A 7,473-nucleotide genomic window follows, 5' to 3' on the forward strand; every position below is an offset into this window, starting at 1 on the left:
GTCAATCTAACAGGGCTGTATTCCAATCCTACCATGCATAATGTCTCCTGAGTGAAAGCCCCAAACCCTGAGCTCACAACCTGAACTGGTATAAATGATTTCACAAGAGGTAGATTTCTTACATTTCCACAGGTTGTGATGGATTCTGGGTCTCTTCCACACTCTTTCTGTCTTCGCTACAACCTGGAAATAGTTATGTAGGATAAGGAAGAGGACTGAGATCTCACAGGAGAGTGAGGCACCTCTCTTAAAGACCACCCATGTGAGGACTCTGATGCCAACCACTAGAGTCCAAGCACACAGGACACTGAAAATGAGCAGGTGGCATGGAGGGACCAGATCTCTCTATTTACACTCTCCTTGCTCCTCCCTCAACCCCTGTCATCCCCATACAACACCATGAGAGACAATGGACCAGTCATCTGAAAGAGGAGTGGGCCAGAGAGAATTGCAGCTACCTGTTGTCAGGTGGACCTGGGAGTCCCCCATGCATGGGCACAGCATCACCCCACTGCCTTGAACCACACCCCCATGGCAGCACCCACCCCAGGACAGCACAGCTTCCTTCTATCCAGGACCTGGGGACTTTCCCAGATTCTGATTTCCTTCCCAGCAGCCTCCTCTTCTTTCTCGGTGTTCCACACCCTGTATCCTCAGAAGCATGGCTCTCATCACTGAGGGGCGGGGCAGACGGAATTGCCTCTCTAGAGGAAAGCAGAAACCTACCTTTTACAGGAGCATTTTTCTTCCTGGTCTTGCTCTGCCTCCTCCTCCTCACCTGACAGTGAGAAAGGACAAAAATCAGCTGGGCCCATTCTTCCTCTAATTGACAAGCTGCCTGCCCTCTGTGCTCATGGATAACGTGAAATCCACATTTCCCAGAGAGCTTTCTCTCATCCACCCTTGACTTAGCTGTTCTACGCACAGACACATTTCCTTTTGGCCTTGTTGGAAAGCACAAGCAGGGGCTGTCTATACCACACTTACATGGATGCCCTCAGTCAGTGTTCCTCAGACAGGACCTACCCGAGGCTGAGCTCTGCTGCTGCCTCTGGGCTGTCATGTAAGATCTGCTTCCTCAGACCAGAGGTGACTCGAACCCTGATCTGAGGCCCTTGGTCTCATCAACCTCCCCCTCCATATCACCTCAACACACACAAAAGCTTGTATCTGAGCAGAGGACAGATGACCCCTTTCTCAGAGACTGTCCTGTCCCAGACGGAGCTTCCACCATCTCAGAAATGGAGCCCATGGAGCCAGCGTCTGCTTTAGTGGTCTCTCTTAGTAGCCACACCGCCCGGATGGTCTGAGAGCTTCATGTACACACCTCAAGGCCTCTCTTCCCTCCGCCCTGCTTTCCCATCCCTGCAGATGAGGTTCTGCTCTTTCTGGAGATTTCCTCTCACCTGTCTCTCTACTTGAGTAGGACATGTGAACGGAACCATAGTTGACTGTTCTGTTGACTGAACACACTCCATTGTGTTTCAGCCAAGGCTCTCCTCACCTTTGGGGTGTTCTTTCCACTCCCAGGTGGTGATGACACTGGGTATGTCTTCAGGAAGGGGATCAGTAGGAAGAAGAGCCCCACTCCACACATAATGCCAAAGATCACGTCCATCGCTATAAAAATGGAGCTGAGGCTCATCCAGGAGTCACTAAGGCTTTTCAGCTGAAGGAGAAAACCCTCCATCTTCTGAATCTCACTGAGGCTCTCAAGCAGCTGAGTCCTGGGAGCACAGCCTGAGGCTTGTCAGGAGGGCTCAGGCCCACATCACACAGCTGTGGCCTCCTCATCACAAAGGGCTGCTGGCAGGAGGGAGGGAAGCACAGCCCCTCCCCAGCATGCAGCCCAGCAGACCCTCCTAACTCCTGGGGTCCCTGCTCCCTCCTTCCAAGTCCTCCTGCTGAAGAAGTCAGAGATAGGCCTTCCCCCTTGCTTTGTTCCTTCCCCCTGAGCCCCAGAATGTCTCTCTCTCCTGGAAGATGTCTGCTTGAGTCCATCAGGTTCAGAGTTTTTGACACATTGGGCTTCTTGTGGAACCTGACTTGTGTCTCAGGGATCGTTGCCCTCAGGATGTCTTCTGTCTGTAGAACCATGTTTGCTAATAAAGTGATCGTGCCTTTCTTCAACTCAGACATGGAATTTTCATTTGTTTCATAGTTATTTAGCAGTGTCAATTTTCAATAAAATCCAAAATAATATAATTCTACTGTCTTCACCTACAGAATAGTAAGGAAAAATGAAATTCAAAACTTTGTCATAAGAATGTGTGTGGTTAATTGAATTAAACCTTCAATGATAATTTGAGTGCTTAGTAGTATTTTGCTGCTTTTTTAAAAAAAATGTGTCCCTGGCTGTCCTGGAAACTGGCTTTGTAGACCAGACTGGCCTTGCCTTTGCCTTCCAAGTGCTGGGATTAAAGGTTGTGCACCACTGGCTGGCTGGCTTCTTTTCTTTACGTGTTAAATTTTTATATAAGTAAACTAATACAATTTATTTAGGTATATGTTTTTTGTACCTAATTGTCTTGCTGTAGTGAGTGCCACAGTCAACATGGATATGTGGGTATCTCCTTGGCTGGATACTTTCTTTGAGTCCCTGCTCTGGAATGGTAGACCTGGGCCGATGGTAGTTCTGTTGTTTGGGAACCTCTGTACCGATTTTCCACCATGCTGCTCCAGTTTAGACTCCCAATAGCAGTTGCTGAGGGTCCCTTTCCCACATCCTTGCCAGGGTGTCTCATTGGTTGTCAGTTTATGGGGCTCTTTCCTGTGCTATTGGAGTTCTTGTCAGAGTTCTTGCAATGATATTGAAAAAAAGAAATAAAAGGAAAGGAAAGGACATGACTGCACCTAGGTATGGTGGAGGAGGTTTATTGTAGAGATATATAGGAGAGCATAGTCAGAGGCAGGAACATCAGGGGAGAGTCCAGAGTGGACATGACCAGGTTAAGGTGGGCCATGAGGGGGAGGGGAAGAAAGAAGTGAGGGAGGAGAACCTGGTGTGGCAGCCAGGAGGCCAAAGGTACAAGAGGAGGGAGTGATGGAAATGTCTGCAGTCCACAGAGAAGAGCCTCTGGGGGATGGAGAGTTCAGGGTAGAGAGCCAGCCTTGCCAAGATCCATTCCCTGGAACAGGTAGGAACTGAGGGGTGCTGGGAGAACCTGGGAGCCAGGTCTGCTTTGATATGTTAAATAGGCACCTCAGCGTTTGTCCCTTGTTTGAAACTTAACATCTATGTATGAAGTGTTTCCCCTTTCTCTTCCTCTAGCCACTCCAGCATTTCAAGGTTTAAATCCATGCCCCTCATCTGTTTTGAACTGGTTTTGTGCAGGGTGAGAGATATGGATCTATTTTGTTCTACTGCAGGTGGGTGTCCTGTATTACCAGCACCATCTAGTTGTTAGGCTTTTCTGCAGAATATGGTTGTGATTCTTGTGTCTAAAGTTAGGTTTCCAAACTGTGTGTGTGTTTTTCCTGGGCCGTGTACTCTGTTCTGTGGTTTCACACTAGATTCTCAGTCAGTTCTTGCTGTCTTCATCACTATGGATCTGAGGTGTAATTTTAGGCCAGGGATTGTTTGACTCCAGCCCTGCTCTTTCTGCTTGGCTTGCTTTGGCTATCCAAGTTCCTATACAAATTTTAGAATATTCTTTAGTTTCACAAGGTCTATTATTGGAAGTATATTGACCCTGTTATTACTTGTAATGTAGCATTTTCACAATATTAAACCCAGTAACATAGATGGTCTTTCACTTGTCTAGTGTGTGTCCTTAATTTCTTTTACAGTTTTTATATTTTCTTCATAGAGGTCTTTCACTTCCTTGGTTAGGGTTTTTCTAGGAACTTAAATTTTCTTCAAGCTGTAGTGAATGGGATAGCCTTCCCATTTTCAGGCTCAGTGTGTTTGCTGTTGTATGGGAAGCTCCTGACATGTCTAGAATGACTTGTTACTCTCTATCTTCACTGCCAGTGTTTGTCAGATCTGAACGTTTTCCGGTGTAGTGTGTAGGTGCTTCTAAGTATAGACCCATGTAGTCTGCATATAGGGATACTTTGGATTCTTTCTTTTCTATTGGTAACCATTTAATTTCTTTTTCTTATTGCTCTAGCTAAGAGTTCAAGCTCTACAGTGGATAAGAGACTAGAGAGCAGACACCCTTGTTTCATTGCAGGTTTTAGAGGATATACTTTCAGTTTTACCATGTTTAATATAATGTTGGCCTTAGGACTGTCATATAAACTTTCATTACATTGAAGTATATTCCGGCAAGTCATAATTTGTTAGGACTTCTATTATTTAACCACACGTTGAACTTCATCAAATGCCCTTTGTGTGCCTATTGAGATGGCCATGAGGTTTCTATCCACAGCATAGTCATAGCAGGTGTTAAAGTTTTGGGTTTGCTCCTGTTGAACCTGGGACGAATGCATGGCAGCGGTGAGGCAAGTGGGTGTGTTTAAGTTGTTTATATCTTCCTAATATTCAAACAATATTTCGTGTGTGTGTGTGAATGTGCACATGTGTGAAGGAGCCCACAGAGGCTAGAAGGGGTGATTGGAGCCCTTGGAGCTTGGAGGGGGTTGTAAAGCTGCTTTGTGGGTGCTAGAATCTGGGTGTCCTACAAGAGCAACAAGTATGCCTAACCACTGACTGTCTGTCTGTCTGTCTGTCTGTCTCTCTCTCTCTCTCTCTCTCTCTGTTTTTGAGATAGGGTTTCACTGTGTAACACTGGCACTCTGGTTGGCTTAGAACCACTGTGTAGACAAGGTTGGCCTCACTCACGAGTGAGTGCCTTCCTTTGCATTCTAAGTACTGAAATTAAAGGCATGCTCTATCATCACACCTGGCCCCTAATTTATTTTTGAAAGGCGGATTTATCTGTTTATTCTGCATTTTCCAGTTTTTTAAAAAGAATATATATTTTCAGCATATCCACTAACCATCCTCTGGATTTCATCAAAGTCTGTGGCAGCATCTCTCCCTCATCTCGACTTTTCTGTTCTAGTACTCTATGTCCTTGATTAATCTGGGTAGAGGTTTTTCAGTCCTATGTATTTATCAAAGAACTAACTCTTGGTTGGCTTATTTTCGATGTTGTTTATTTAGTCTCTAGTACAGTAGTTTCTGCCCCAGTCCGAATCATTTCTTGCCACAGACTGCATGTGGGGGGTGGCAGCTTGCTCTGTTTTTCTCACCCCAGTATTTGTTGAGATTGCTCTGATGTTTTTTTAATGCAAACACACATTGCTATAAAATTTCCTCTTAGAACTGTCCTAGCTGTATCCCAAAGATTCTGATAAACTGTGTTTTCACTTTTCTTTGATTCTAGAGTTTTAATATTTTGTCCCTGAGATTTTTCAACAACCCACAGGTCATTCAAGAGGGTAATGTTCATTTTCTTGGTACTTGTGTAATTTCTCCTGCTATTGGTTCTGATTTTATTCTTCTGTTCTTTGGTAGGATACATGAAATTACTTCAATGTCTTGCTATTTGTTAAGACTTTATTATAGTGGGGAGTCAGAGGAGACATGGAGCACTTCTGGAGAGCAAGAGATAATTGAATACAGGTAACACCACAAAGCCATGTGGCAAAACACTGATCAATAGAAATGTGTTGAATTAAGTTGTAAGAGCTAGTTAATGATAATCCTGAGTCATAGGCCAAACAGTTTGTAATTAATATAAGCCTCTGTATGTTTTTTGTTTTTTTTTTTTTTTTTGATCAAGTGGCTGTGAGACATAGGAAAACTTCTGACTACACTTTATTGTGCCCTAGAATATGGCCTATTTTAGAGATTACATAGGATGCTGAGAAGAATGTATATTTTGTACTTGTTGATAGAAATATTCTGTACACATCTGCTATGTCCATTTCAATCTGTAGTATAGTTTAAGTATAAAGTTTATTAATTTTCATTTGAGTGACCTATCTAACCTAATATTGTATGTAGATGAAATTCTAAACAGTCTTAGTAAATAAGAAACACAGAGCCAAATACAGAGGAAATAGCCAAAGAGATCAGAGCAATAGCCATGATTAGCTTTAGCTTACCACCAGCAGTACCTTCCCCAGAGAGAGTTTTTTCCTGCCTGATTTGTGTTTTTATTGCCTTTGACTTCTTTTATTGCCAATGTTCTGACTTCTCATTGGCTCTAAGCCCAGGCATATGACTTCCTTGTCTTTGCCTGTCTATACAGACCTCCAGGTCTCTATGGTTGGTGAAAGGCTCATGTCACCATGCTTGGCTGTGTCCTTGACCACATAGAGACTCTGCCTGTCATGTGATCGGATTAATGGCATGTGCTACCACTGCTGGACTTCTGCTTATGGCTGTCTATGACCTCTGATCTCCAGGCAAACTTTATTCATTAACATACAAATTAAAATATCACATTTCATCACAAATAAAATATCACAATTATAGTATTGAAGTTGCCTGTTCTTTTTTCTTTGTATTATATTAATTAATTTATTTTCGATTTTTTATTTGTTTTTCTCTCCTACAGTGTACCCCGACTGCAGCTTCCCCTCCCCCCACTCCTCTCAGTTCTCCCCTCACCCTCTCTCCTAGGCCCACCCCCCCACCCCCATCCCTGTCTCCACTCAGAAAAGATCAGGCCTGTAAGGGTTATCAACTGAACATGGCGCAACAAGATACAACAAGGTACAATAAGACCAGGCACAAACCTTCACAGCAGGCCTGGGCGGGGTAACACAGTAGGTGGAAAAGAGTCCCAAGAGCAGGCAAAAGAGTCAAATCCCCAGATCTACTGTCAGGAGTCCTCCCAAAACCCGAGGCCAATAACCATTACACATTTGAAGAGGACCTAGTGCAGACCCTTGCATGCTCCACAATTGGGGCTTCAGTCTCTGTGAGCTCCCATGAGCCCTGCTTTGTTGATTTCAGGGACCATGCTCTCTTCACATCTTTGACCCCTCTGACTCTCACGATTCCTTATCCCCCCTCTAACAGAGGGTGCCACCCTGTCTCTGAGGGGAGCGGCCTGATGGAGACCTCCAGCCTGGGTTTAGCTGTGGGTCTCTGCATCCTTTCCCAAGGGCTGCCAGAGGAAGCCTCTCTGATGACAACTGGATTAGGCACCAATCTATGAGTCTAGAGGAACATCATTAGGAATCATTTCTTCCTTCTTTCCTTTCTTCCTTCTTTCCTTTTTTTTTTTTTTCTTCTTTTTTTGGCCAGTTGTGTTTGGTTCTGCCCTAGGTCTCTGGGCTATCCAACCTCCAGTTCCTGGCCATTCAGGCAGTGTTAGACATGGGCTCCCTCTTCCCTTTGTGCAGTGTACCTCAAGTTAGACTGGTCATGGTTGGCCTCTCTTACAAGTTCTGTGCCATATTGCCCCAGCACATCTTGCAGGCAGGATGAAGTCACCTATTCTTTTATTTTCTTATTTTTACTATGCATGTTTTTATTATTGGCAACAACATATAATCTGTCTTTTTATTGTG

Source organism: Onychomys torridus, chromosome 5, assembly GCF_903995425.1.
Source record: "Onychomys torridus chromosome 5, mOncTor1.1, whole genome shotgun sequence".
NCBI classification, from domain to species: domain Eukaryota; kingdom Metazoa; phylum Chordata; class Mammalia; order Rodentia; family Cricetidae; genus Onychomys; species Onychomys torridus.